The sequence below is a fragment of the Lithobates pipiens genome, unplaced genomic scaffold (genome assembly GCF_037356315.1).
Source record: "Lithobates pipiens isolate NorthernLeopardFrog02 unplaced genomic scaffold, aLitPip1_a1.2 Scaffold_23, whole genome shotgun sequence".
Taxonomy (NCBI): Eukaryota; Metazoa; Chordata; class Amphibia; order Anura; family Ranidae; genus Lithobates; species Lithobates pipiens.
Genome location: NW_027507785.1, coordinates 250,702,594 through 250,716,788, shown reverse-complemented (window position 1 = coordinate 250,716,788; position 14,195 = coordinate 250,702,594).

The window sequence follows — 14,195 nt, the reverse complement described above, 5'->3', positions numbered from 1 at the left end:
GGGTGGCGAAGAATGTTCTACAATTTGTTCAGGGTGATGGCTTTGAGATTGAATAGCTTTAGGGGTGAAGAAAGAAGATAGTGGTGGCCTAACACTGGTTACTGTGGCACTGGCCTCTGGGGTGATAGAAGAAGATGGTGGCCTAACACTGGTAAATAGTTAAATCTTCTAAGACAGAAGAGGCAGGTGATGGTGACTGTATTTTTAAATTTAAAAAAAATCTCAGGCAGACAGCACAGCAAGTTATAAAACAATGCACACACTTTCCCACAAAATCATAAATAATTACAGTTGCAGAAAAAAAAGTATAATAATCCTATGCTTGCTTTTTATTAAGTCCTGTACTTATTCCAGTCCACTTCCTCAGTCACGAGACCTGAGTCTCTTCCTCAACTGAATCTAAAAAGATTCAGGAATGCAGTGTGCCTCAGGCACAAAAAGGATAAGCTGATTGGCTAAACATATTACACTAAGACAAGTTTGAGCGGAATTCCGTTGGAAAAATCTTGGATGGTTTTATCTTCCGCTCGTGTGCACGGGACATTATACACTGCCCATTCAAAAGAACAATTCGAGAACACAAAATTATGAACAGACGAAGAAACTAATTACGAACATAGGAATGAAAATACGAACTTAGTCGGATAAAGGCCCTAAAGATAGAGTTGATTATATGAAACACCTTAAGGGGAATGATCTGCACACCCAGATATTTAAGGCTGGGTGTAACTGGCACCCCTGGACTGTTTGCATCTCACTATCCAGACTCATGTCCAGCAGCATGAGAGAAGACTTAGACTGGTTGATTACAAGCCCTGAGTAAACCCTGAGTAATCCAGCTGTGTCCCAGAGAAACAACATGGTATCGTCTGCGTATAGCATAAGTTTCTCGTGGATTTCTTTGTATTGGAAGCCCTTGATTCGCTGGTTAGCTCTGATTTGGGCCGCCATGGGCTCGATGGAAATGGCGAATAGGAGGTGGGACAAAGGGCACCCCTGCCGGATACCTCTATGTAGTTGAAACGGTAAGGAGACATGTCCCGCCTCCAAAATCACTGCTTGTGGTGAACAGTAAAGTAGCTGAACCCAGGAGAAGAATCTTTCACCAAACCAAACCTGCCCATGACTGCCCAAAGGTACTGCCACTCTATGCTGTCAAATGCTTTATGTGCATCTAGTGACAGCAGTGCCCTGTCACCTTCATTGTCTGATCTCGTCTGTAGGTTTAGGAAGAGTCTACAGAGGTTGATAGCAGTGGACTTTTGGGGCATTATATATAAATTTGGAGATGACTCTAAACCCTACCAGTGTCTGCTTTATAAGATAAGGGGTATTCACTGGTTTTCCCCCTCCTTGGCGTAATGCACCAACTGACGGGGAAGTCTGGGAGACCCTTACTATATTTACCAGTAGTCTACCCGTCTGTTCCCCCTCCTCATAGAAAGCTAGCCTATTGAAAAACCTTTTCTGGTCTGCCACAGATCCATTCTATCAAACGCTTCCTGGGCCGCTAGCCAGGCCTCCCTTGTGACATCAGATGCATCTGCTACAAACTCTGCTTCCAAACGACTGACCAGCCTGGCAGCCTGTTCCTGTTGGGCACTTGTTTTGAATTTCACCCCATTTACCTCATTGATGAGTAGGCCTCTTAAGAATGCTTTAAATGTATGCCACGTTAAGTTGAGATCAGGATGTTCCATTCCGTGTGGAGTGTTCAGAACTCAAAAATCTCCTCGGTAGGGATGAGCTTCGAGTATATGCCAGTTATTGTCCTAAAAAGTGTTTGGTGACCTGGGTCCTTCCCCAGGGGACATGTATCAATGCAAAAAAAAGTTTTAAAAACTGCCGTTTTTTCGGGAGCAGTGATTTTAATAATGCTTAAAGTGAAACAATAACTCCGCTCCCCTATGGTGGATCGCTTGCGTACAGTAACTGCTATTCGCAACCGCATTAAGACTATAGATATGAATAAAATTTCGAAGTCAATGTTATGGTCTAAGGAAAAGTTCTATGAGTTTGCAGACAAGCCGCATAGGATGCTTGTCCACAAGCTTAAGCCCCGGCCCTTTCTATCCATTCCTGATTATATATTGCAATCAGACGGCACACCAACACACTGCCCTCAGACCATGTCCGGAGTATTTGGAGACTATTATAACAAACTTTACAACTACTTGAACATGGGCACACAAGCTCAGTTCTCACAAGACAGATTAGACTCCTTTTTATCATATGTTCACCTCCCAAAACTGTCACCAGACCAACGCTCCTCCTTAAACCAACCTATCTCCACTGACGAACTAGCTGACGTAATTAAACATCTTCCCACACATAAAGCTCCAGGACCAGACAGTCTTCCATACTCCTATTACAAGACGCTTTCATAGACCCTGTCCCCACACCTGTTAACCTTGTTTTCCTCACTGCTACAGGGCACAATTCCACACTCTTCATTCCTACACGCAGTTGTAACCACTATCCCTAAACCAGGCAAGGATCCATCCCTCCCTGACAATTATCGTTCCATTGCTCTATTGAACTCTGATTACAAAATCTTTACCAAGATTCTAGCGAACAGACTATGTGTACTACTGCCAGCATTGATCCATAGAGACCAGGTGGGTTTCGTTCCCACAAGACATGCAGGGGACAATACTCGCCGCACAATTGATCTTATAGACCTGCTTACTAAAACTAAAAACCCCGCTTTGATACTTAGTTTAGACGCCCAAAAGTCGTTCGATCGCCTTAGCTGGCAATTTATGTTTGCGATACTAAACCGCTTTGGATTTTCAGGCCCCTTTATTCATGCCATCCGAGCCCTATACTCGAAACCCACTTCACAGGTACAACTCTCCTCCCATCTATCATGTCCGTTTCCCCTTAGCAATGATATGAGACAGGGTTGCCCTCTATCACCATTGCTCTTTATTCTCAGTCTGGAACCCCTAGCTGCGGTTATATGGGAATGTCCGGATATTAAAGGAGTTTGCCTCCGAAACGCAGAATATAAACTATCCTTATTCGCGGATGATGTTCTCCTTACTCTCACCCACCCACACACATCCCTACCACACCTTCACCACATACTATCCACTTTTAGTAGCCTCTTGGGTTTCAAAATTAAATTAATGATACTAAAACTGAAGCATTACCTATAAACATAACCCCAGCCCTCCTATCTTCCCTCCAAAGCAAGTATAATTACCATTGGTGTCCTCACTCACTTAAATATTTGGGGGTTCACCTTACTGCTTCCTATGATACTTTATATAGGGCCAACTTCCCTCCCCTGTTTTTGGAAATTAATCGTTTGCTGACACAGACACAGACAAACACACTTTTGGATATTTAGGGGGAACCCCACGTCATTTTTTTAAAAATTTGATGCGGGGTTCCCCTTAATATCCATACCAGACCTGAATGGCATGGTAATTGAATTTGGGGGAACCCCACGCTTTTTATTTATTTTTATTTTTTATCAATGAATTTCAATGACCTCTCTGTATTACGGGGAGCCGACAATTCATTATATTTTAAATGACTTTTTTTTCCTGCAGAAATGACACTTTGTGCAGGGACAGTTCTAAGCACAGGAAACATGTGCCCCTTTACAGGCATACTATAGACACCCCCCAGTTCACATGAAGTTTAGGTCTGTTCGCAGGTTCTGGTGCAAACCGAACCGAGGGGTGTTCGGCTCCTCGATATCCGTTCTTGGGCAGGGAACAGATTGAGCCAAAATGCATTCAGTTTCCACAGAGCTCTGTGCAGATCCGTGGCCGGTTTAGCCAATACAGATACCACCGAATGGTCCGACACCCCTCTCACCAGATAGTGAATGTCCTGTGGGGGGGGGGGGGGTGCCGTCTGAGGAGTGCATAGGCAGAGGTCGATCCTAGAGAGAGAAAGGTGTGTTTTGGAAAAGCAAGAGAACTATTTTTGCTGAGGGTTGCGGTTGCACCATGGATCAACCCATCTGACCTTCTCCTTGAATTTCCACAGTGCTGTTCGAGCAATTTTGTGGCCATTCACCGGGGGCAGACGTTTGTCCAGAGCTTGGTCAAACAAAATCACATATGGGCCTTCAACATCTATTAACTTATCTAGTAATTGGAAATCAACCGTACGGTGCACCAGCATACCTAAACCAAGGTGCTGTATCTGATCAAGTGTACCCACCCATAACACAGTCCTCCGTGAGTTCATGCCCTCACCCGTAGTGTCGGTTCCATGGCAGATGCTGGTTAAAGCAGTAAAAAAGAAAATTAAACAGAACATAAAAGGAACCCCGGGCACGCTTAAGCCTCTACCCTCACTTCTGTCCTCTCCTTATTACTGCACCCACCAACTCCTGCTAATTCTAAATCCACACACACTAAAAATCTCCAAGACCCTGGGGCATGTCCCTTCATATAAATCTCACTCCCATATTACCTCCCTCACCCTCCTGCTTCTCCTAACCTCTGGAGATATATCCCCAAACCCTGGACCTCCATCATTAAACTGTACCCATCACCCTGCACCCTCTGGCAGCAGCCGCAATTAACACAATTTAGTTCCCATTTCTATTCTTCCCAAGACCAGCCTCCCTTTCTCTTGTGCCCTTTGGAACTCCCGCTCTGTCTGCAACAAACTCACCTCTCTACATGACATCTTTATCGCCGACTCATTTAACCTACTCGCCATCACCGTAACCTGGCTCCACGAATCAGACACTGCGTCTTCTGCGGCCCTATCCCATGGTGGTCTTCTCTGGACTCACTCCCCCAGATCCAATGGACATAAGGGAGGAGGTGTTGGAATCCTTCTAGCCCCACATAGCACCTTCCAGGTACTTCAGCCACCTCCCTCTCTGTCACTCTCCTCTTTTGAAGCACACTGCATTCGTCTCTTCACTCCAATTTCTCTAAGAATAGCGGTGATCTACAGGCCCCCTGGACCAGTATCAACATTTCTTGATGACTTCTCTGCCTGGCTACCCTACTTTCTTTCTTCTGAAATCCCCACAATCATTCTCGGGGACTTCAACATCCCTATTAATACTAACACTTCTGCTCCTTCCAAACTTCTCAGCCTAACCTCCTCCTTTGACCTGAAGCAGTGGATACATGATCCTACTCACTCCGAAGGCAATATCCTTGACCTAGTTTTCTCTCACCTTTGCACTCCATGCAACCTCTCTAACTATCCATTCCCTCTCTCTGATCACCACCTTATTAGTTTCACTCTCTCCCTCTCCTTCACCTCCTCTCCCTCCAACCGCATTAAAGTTACCCACAGAAACCTACGTCATCTCAACCCTTCTCTTCTCTACTCTGCTATTGACAACCTCTACGACAAAATCTCACCCCTATCCTGCACCAACCTAGCCACTTTTGTCTACAACACTTCACTTCTAGCCTCTCTGGACTCACTGACCCCCCTCACTACACACAGAATAAAGCCCGACCCCTTCAACCTTGGCAAACAGATGTCACTAGAAGTCTGAAAAAACTTAGTCGTGCTCATGAGCGCCTGTGGCGCAAGACCAAGTCTCAGAGAGATTTCAACCAATATAAATCTGCCCTCCAAAATTACAATTCTAGCCTCCTCTCTGCCAAGCAGAACTATTTTATCACTCTCATCAGCAACCTATCATCCCGTCCCCATCAACTCTTCTCTACTTTCAACTCTCTACTTCGTCCTCCACCGCCTCCACCCGCCAACTTACTCACTGCCCAGGAGATTGCTAATCACTTCAAACAGAAGATTGATACAATTCGCGCGGAGATCTCTACTGTTCTGATACCCTCCACGCTTTACACATCATGCCCACAGGCACAATCATTACTTCCCTCTTTCAACCCCACCACTATAGACGAAGTTGCTAAACTACTTGGTAATGTCCACCTTACCACCTGCCCTCTGGATCCTGTTCCCTCGCAAATGCTGCGTTCACCCTCTGGCTCTATGCTACACTCTCTAACTCACATCTTCAATCTCTCCCTCTCTTCTGGCATCTTCCCCAACTCTCTAAAACATGCACTTGTCAAACCCATACTTAAAAAACCCTCACTGGACCCATCCAATCCTAACAACCTATGCCCCATCTCCTTGCTCCCCTTTTTATCCAAACTACTCGAACGTCTGGTCTACAACCGACTGAGTGTCCACCTCGCTGATAATAGCCTTCTTGAGCCCCTTCAGTCTGGCTTTCGTCCTCAACACTCCACAGAAACTGCTCTCCTAAAACTAACAAACGATCTACTAACGGCCAAAACCAATCGACATTATTCTGTACTCCTCCTCCTGGACCTCTCTGCTGCCTTTGATACGGTTGACCACCCCCTCCTTCTCAAAAAACTCCACACCTTTGGTCTCCGTGACCTTACTCTACGATGGTTCTCTTCCTACTTATCCAACCGCACCTTTAGCGTTTCTAACAACTCTACTTCCTCCTCTCCTCTTCCTTTCTCTGTTGGGGTCCCCCAAGGTTCTGTTCTTGGACCACTCCTATTTTCAATCTATACCTCCTCCCTGGGTCAACTGATAGCCTCCCACGGCTTCCAATACCACCTCTATGCTGACGACACCCAAATCTATTTCTCTACCCCTCAGCTCACTCCCTCTGTCTCCTCACGTATCACTAATTTACTATCAGTTATATCAGTCTGGATGTCACATCACTTCCTCAAAATCAATCTATCCAAAACCAAACTTATAATTTTTCCTCCCCCATATGCCCCTTCCCCTGATCTCACTGTCAAAATTGATGGCACAACCATAAGCCCATCCCCTCACGCCAAGGTTCTAGGTGTAGTCCTGGACTCTGCACTCTCCTTCAAGCAACACATCCAATCACTGTCCAAATCCTGCCGCCTCAACCTCTGCAACATCTCCAAAATACGCCCCTTTCTAACCAATGAGACAACAAAGCTCTTAATTCACTCGCTGGCCATCTCCCGTCTCGGCTACTGCAACTCCCTTCTCATTGGCTTACCTCTACATAGTCTATCACCTCTTCAATCCATTATGAATGCCGCTGCCAGACTCATCCACCTTACCAATCGCTCGGTGTCTACTACTCCTCTTTGGCAATCCCTCCACTGGCTTCCGCTCAGCCAATGAATTAAATTCAAAATACGAACAACTACACACAAAGCCATCCACAACTCTGCCCCCCGCTACATCACTAGCTTAGTCTCTAAATACCAACCTACTCGTCCTCTTCGTTCCTCTCAAGACCTCCTGCTCTCTAGCTCCCTCATCACCTCCTCCCATACTCGCCTCCAGGACTTTTCCAAAGCCTCTCCAATCCTATGGAATGCCCTACCCCAATCTGTCCGCCTATCTCCTACTTTATTAGCTTTTAGACGATCCCTGAAAACACTTCTCTTCAGAGAAGCCTACCCCACCCACACCTAACTGTATTTTCATTTTCTCCATCAGCTCATCCCCCCACAGTTAATACCTTTTGTTTCAACTTGACCCTCCCTTCTAGATTGTAAGCTCTAACGAGCAGGGCCCTCTGATCCCTCCTGTATTGATTTGTATTGTAAGTGTACTGTCTGCCCTCATATTGCAAAGCACTGCGCAAACTGTTGGCGCTACATAAATCCTGAATAACGAATAATAATAATATGATCGGTCTAGCCAATCCAACTGATAATCCACTCGTCCAGCAGAAGCTGAACTGGCAGGAAACACTCTGTATTAAGTCTCCAAATGGTAACTAGAAATCTCACTTGCTCTCAGACATAGGTAAAGGTTGTGGCTTCCCAGCCAGACAGCTTAATATGGTGCAAACTTTGATCTGGTGTAATGGGGTGTCAGCCTCCCTCCCTCCCTCTGCCCCCCTCCTGGCCTGGCGAAAGACATGTTCATTGGTATCTAAGCAGGAGGAGGCGTCTTCAGCCGACTCAAAAAAGTTTAACTGTCCCCCTGCCATGATCCGCAACTTTGCAGGGAACAGCATGGCATAGGTGGCACAGAGACACTGTAGTCTTTTCTTTATATCTGTGAATCTGGTGCTACGTTTTTGTATTTCCACAGAATAGTTAGTGTAGAAAGAGATGCGGGCGCCATTAAACTGCACATTGCTCCTCTCACGAGCCTGGCGGAGCACTATTTCCTTATCTTTGTAATTGAGTAGCCGGGCCAGCAAAGGGTCGGTGTCCCGGTGGAAGGGGTCTGGATGTGAGCCTTCAGCAGCGGTAGAGCATTCTCTGTCTAATGAAGCCCAACTGAACAGACTGTTCATCTATGTACTGCTTTAAGTATTGCAACAAGGGTAGGTTGCTCTCCCTCATCCCCCTCCTCCTCCTCTGTGTCTGACCGGGGTGGCTAGCATGTGCTCCCCCTCCCTGCTCCCCGGCGCCATTCAGGTTTTTAGTAAAATACAGCATGGGGGGTCCTTCGCCATGCCCTTAGGTGTTTTAGGGGGCTTATATGCATCCTTAATCTTGTCTGTGCTTCGTGCTCACTGGGAGTAAGGAGCCGTGGCGCCATGTTGGATTTTTGGCGGGCCGCCTGTCCCTAGCTGCTTGCCGGTCATCATGGCTCCCTCGGATCTCGGTTTCAGGTCTGGGTGAGTCTGCGAGGTGTGTCTCGGGGTAGCAATGCTATTTCTGCTGTTTTTTTTTTCTGGATAGGAAGAGGATCAATGTAGGATCGAGAGAGGAAACTCTGCTACACTTCCGCTCACATGCCGCTCCTGGCCATGTCCCCAGGGATAGGAGATTTATGAGAAGGTTGAAGCCTACAATTGACCCTAATATGCATAGCCCCATGCTGACCCTCTGCCCTGGTTGTTGTCCTGTAAAGTAGGTCTCTTAAACCCATTGTCAAAATTCCATCCCTATTGTTTATGGCTGCAGATTTTTTAGCGGATGCAGATGAAAACTTGTGGAATGGGGGGGGTTGAAGTGGAAAGGTAAGAGAAAAGAGGGGGAGTGTGGATCTTTTGCTGCTGACTAATATCATTCATGTGCTTATCCAACTGCATGTCAGAACATGGATCACCTGCTGGTGGCACTGTGCTTCCCAGAGTGGGGGGTTGTAGTTTCAGTGTCCACCAGTGCATGTCTCCCACCTGATGCTGGCTGCTGGCAGGTTATTTAGTCGCTCATCTACTATTACACTTCACTTCAGTGTTTTGCTTTGCTGCCTGATACTCTTACTCCTGCCTTGCATCCTGAACCCTGCTGCTTCTTTTCTATTCTCCTTGTGCCTGATCCCAGTCCTGGTTCCCCCTTCCCAACTGTTCCCTGCATCTTCAATTTTCCCTGTTTATCCATGTTCCCCATTTTTGTACATATTGTATATAGTTAATTTGTTAGTTAGGCTTCCTATTAGTTAGGTTGTTGGTTAGGCATTTTGGCTAAAGTATTGTGATTCATGCTTCACATTTGCCGTGTTTTCTGTTTGCTGGTGCTTGGATATATTTTGCTTTACTATTAATAAATATATTCTACTATATATAATCTGGTCTCAGTTTCCTAGTTTAGCTTTGCAGATCTGCCCATAACCGCTGCTCATGACTGACACTAAGCTTTGCAGTGAACAGTCCTGTGTCTCCTCATGCATGTGGTATCCAAATGACTGGTACATTTAACACGCTTGATATACCACATACAGAGGCTGCAAACGAATAAAGGCCCAGACTCCTTAGTTCTGCAGGGCAAAACTAAGGATAGCTGTGACCTGCACCTGTGTAGCAATGTGATGCAGTGGAATAGGGCAGTTGATATGTCCACCCTTCAGAAATCTGTCCCTGGATTACGTCCTGCCTTACTGATGTTGTGCCTTTCCCACTTATTTTCCCCCTCTACAATCTTTGGCACCTAAGTAAGGTCTGTCATTTCATTATCCCGACTTCCCTCATTGCTTGTGCCCATTTGGCTGCAGAAACATATATGGCAGGTGCTTCTCCCTGACTGCGGTCTCCTGCCTCTATGCTTCTCATGCTCTCTATCTCTACAATAAAATGAATTTATGTGCAATCTCCTGTTGCAAAATACTAGAACTGTATAATTAAGTTAAACTCTCCATGACAGTTTGAGGGTTTATGGTGGGATTATCAGTAGAGAAGTAGAAATAAGAGGGCTAGTTTGCTGCTTCTGATGAAACTCAGCTGTTTTGCACCTGGGACAAGGAGAAAGAGGATGAGGAATGCTTGATTATCCACTTCATCATCTCCTTCATGTGTTCTGGATGTATCGCACATTCACTGTAAGGTAAGGAAGGATGACATGCCTTCCTCTCAAAGTTGCAAGAGAAGATAGACATCTGAGAACACAGGAGACCAGGAGAAGAAATAGGCTTTAATCCAATATTTTCAACTCATGATCCATTGTTGGTCTGCAGACCACTTTATGTTGATCATCCAGTTTAGCACAGATCAAAATAATATGCATTTAGATTAAAATGTTTTGGAACATTTTCCCTACCAGCAACATTTAGGTATGTTTAAAAGGGAGATGAAATCCTATGCTTTAGCCCACTTCTGGGAATATGCTAGGAATGTTTCCTAGAGGTAATAAGGTCACATTCTATACCATTAGTCTGCTTAAGCAAATCATTTCATTTTAATGGAGGCTAAAGATCAAAGGGTGAGTTCTAATTGGTTGCTGCAGAATACTGTGCTTTGCTAGTGTTCTTGTGTAGGGAATAATTCTGCCAATGTTTCCTGCACATACAGTAAATAACTTTTTGTATTTCAACAAAATGGTGCCCATCTGAAAACAGACACCGACTCGCTGTTGCATCAGCTCCTGTTCAGGAACTGTAGCCATCTTTTACCCATCTCATTCACATTTATGCGTCAGGGAGTCGGTGTCTGTGTGCAGATAGCCACCATTTTGTTTAAGTCTACTGGAGCCTCACAAGCTAATTCTGTCTGTCTTGTACCAATCTATTTACATGCTGATCTGATGAGTGGAGCAGTGATCTATTGTTTTTGTCTGGTCTTTCTAAGCTGGTTGTTTGATTTTTCCTACCTGCTTCTGGGAAACCCTTCCAGTTATGATTATTTACCTGCGTCAGCCAGTCCCAGAAAAGGGGCATTCAGAGGGCGACTGGGAAGTTAATAAATGATTAGGAGACCCTTTCCAGAGGTTCTTTCCTTTCATATTCTCCTGGCCCTGCAGCCACTGGGGCCAGATATAGTGAGACAAGAACTGCAGTTTGGGCTGCAGCAGGAGCGGGGCTGAGGGCCTGAAGAAGATTCCCCAAATTACTTTGCTGGAGGGTACGGTTTTAAAATCCTGGTCTGGAGAAGGATCCTTTATCTCCCTCGTTGAGAAACTACCTTTGGATGCTGGGTTGCAGTCACCTCCTAGGACATTGTGAGTAAGACCTACTGTGGGACTTGTGTGTGTCTGCAGCTATAAGGATTTGTGCTAGAAATTTGTCCTTGATTGTTTTGGAGAATCCTTTACCCTTCTTCCGTTTCAGATAATTCAGCAATAAATTCTAAAAAGACATCACCTAGACTGAGCCTGTATTGAGAGAATGCATTGAAATGTGTCTGTGTTCGGCAGCTCCTATACTAGCTAGGGAGACCTGGGGTAATCTACAGTGGCCCCTTCAGGGGTTAGCACTACATATCGAGGACTTGAGTTCTTTATGTATTGAAGTATAGCCACAAGGTAAATACATTGTAGAAATCTAGCTATGTAAGAGAAATTCTTGTGTTTTCTAATAAGCCATCTACGTGTATTGGTCTAACATCCTATCTTGCCAGTTAAGATTATAAATGAGAAATTAGGTTCTAAATATAGGCATATATGTTTCCCTGAATATCACAAACAATAAACTCTGCCTCTCATGAGATTTGATCTTTGATCTTTTGCCATAGACTTGATATTGTAGGAGCAGACATACACAGAGGAAATTGGTGGCTGGAGCTATCAGCACAAATATTTTGAACTAAGCAATGCTTATATCTGGTAAGCACAATCTGTAAACAGGAAAAAAGTTCAAAGGAAGCATATATCAAGTCTTGTGATTCTCAATACGGAGCTATCCTGGCTAATTCCTGTTTCCAGAATAATGCTATTGTACAGTGAAGCCATTAATGAAACCCATAAACCACAAACCTACACACGTGTATCACCGAGGACAGTGGGACTGTAAAATACAAGTTGTTGCTTAGCTTACTTCACTAATATCACATGGCAGCTGAAATATTCTGTACCTGGGGATCATGTCATGACCTTCATTTGATAGGACATCCATACAATCCTGAAAAAAAGGCACCATGAACTGCCAAACAATGCATATCTTTAGCATTGAGTAACGAAGATAAGGAGGACATTCTGGACAGCCACACTCCAAAATAAATTTTACCTTTAGACCACTTCTGGGAATATGCTAGGTATGTTTCCTAGAGGTAATAAGGTCACATTCTATACCATTTGTCTGCTTAAGCAAATAATTTCATTTTAATGGAGGCTGAACAGAAAAAGGTGAGTTCTAATTGGTTGCTGCAGAATACTGTGCTTTGCTAGTGTTCTTGTGTAGGGAATGATTCTGCCAATGTTTCCTGCACATACAGTAAATAACTGTAGTTCAACAAAATGGTGCCCATCTGCAAACAGACACCAACTCCTTGTTGCATCAGCTCCTGTTCTCCACCTGTAAAACACTCCACCGTCGAATTTTGCTCTTTTCGGGGTTTACTCATAGAGGCTACTACAATTAACCCCCAAAATGAGCAAAACACATTCTCTACAGGTGAAGAACAGGAACTGTAGCCATCTTTTACCCATCTCATTCACATTTATGCATCAGGGAGACGGTGTCTGTGTGCAGATGGCCACCATTTTGTTTAACCCCGAGCGTATGCAGATCTGTGTACTCGGCTTCCAGGGGGTATACCGGGATGATGCCCGCACCTGCAGGCATCATCCCGGTACCGTTTTTTCCAGTGGGCGATTGACTATCCAGCCATAACAACCGAAGCGGCTAAAAGCCCCTCGGCTGTTATGCCGGAGGTGTGGGAAGGGACATCCCCCCCTCCCGCCGCTGTTACCGGTGCTCCCACTCGATCGGGAGCACCGATTCAACATCCGATGCCTCCGGCTGCTGGGGAGGAACTGGAACGAAGCCGCAATCGGCTTCATTCCAGTATCCTAATAGTAAACACGGAAGCGACGTCATGACATCACTTCCCGTTTACTCGGCTGCCAATGCCGCCGGTTTTTAAAAAATATACGGTATTCAGAATCGCAGTTTTCAGCGATCTGAATACATTGAAGTGTAAAGGAGGGGTGGGGGGGTCTTTTAGACCCCGATCCCTCCATAAAGAGTACCTGTCACCACCTATTACTGTCACAAGGGATGTTTACATTCCTTGTGACAGCAATAAAAGTGATCACATTTTTATTTTTATTTTTTAAAACAATTTATTGATTTAAAAATAAATAACTAAACCACAAACTTACACACGTGTATCACAAGGACAGTGAGACTGTAAAATACAAGTCGTATATCACAAACTTACACACGTGTATCACAAGGACAGTGAGACTGTAAAATACAAGTCGTTGCTTAGCTTACTTCACTAATATCACATGGCAGCTGAAATATTCTGTACCTGGGGATCATGTCATGACCTTCATTTGATAGGACATTTATACAATCCTGAAAAACAGGCACCATGAATTGCCAAAAAATGCATATCTTTAGCATTGAACAATGACGATAAGGAGGACATTCTGGACAGCCGCACTCCAAAAGAAATTTTACCTTTTATTCAAAAATCAGGATCAGAAAATACAAGACACAGCAAAATGATACAAAGGACCTGATGTGTTTCACACTACAGACAGTGCTTACTCATAGCTATGAGTAAACATACTCAACATTGGGAAAGCTGCAGCAGCTATACATGCAGCAAATGGCCATCAACGAGTACCTGTGCCAGTATGGCACGACGACAAGCTTAGGTCACCTCGCCTTTTTTGCTTACGCCAATGGCTGATCATTAAAGCCGCGTACACACGGGCGGACTGTCTGGCCAACTTAGTCCGTCGAAACACATTTCAGCGGACAGTCCGCTTGTGTGTGGGCTTCAGCGGACTTTTTCAGCGTGCAGTCTGGCGGACTAAGTATTTCGGAATTTACGTAATATTGTCCGTCGTACTTTGGTTTCAGCGGACAATCCACTCGTGAGTAGGCTAGTTCGACGGACTAAGTATGGCGCATGCTCA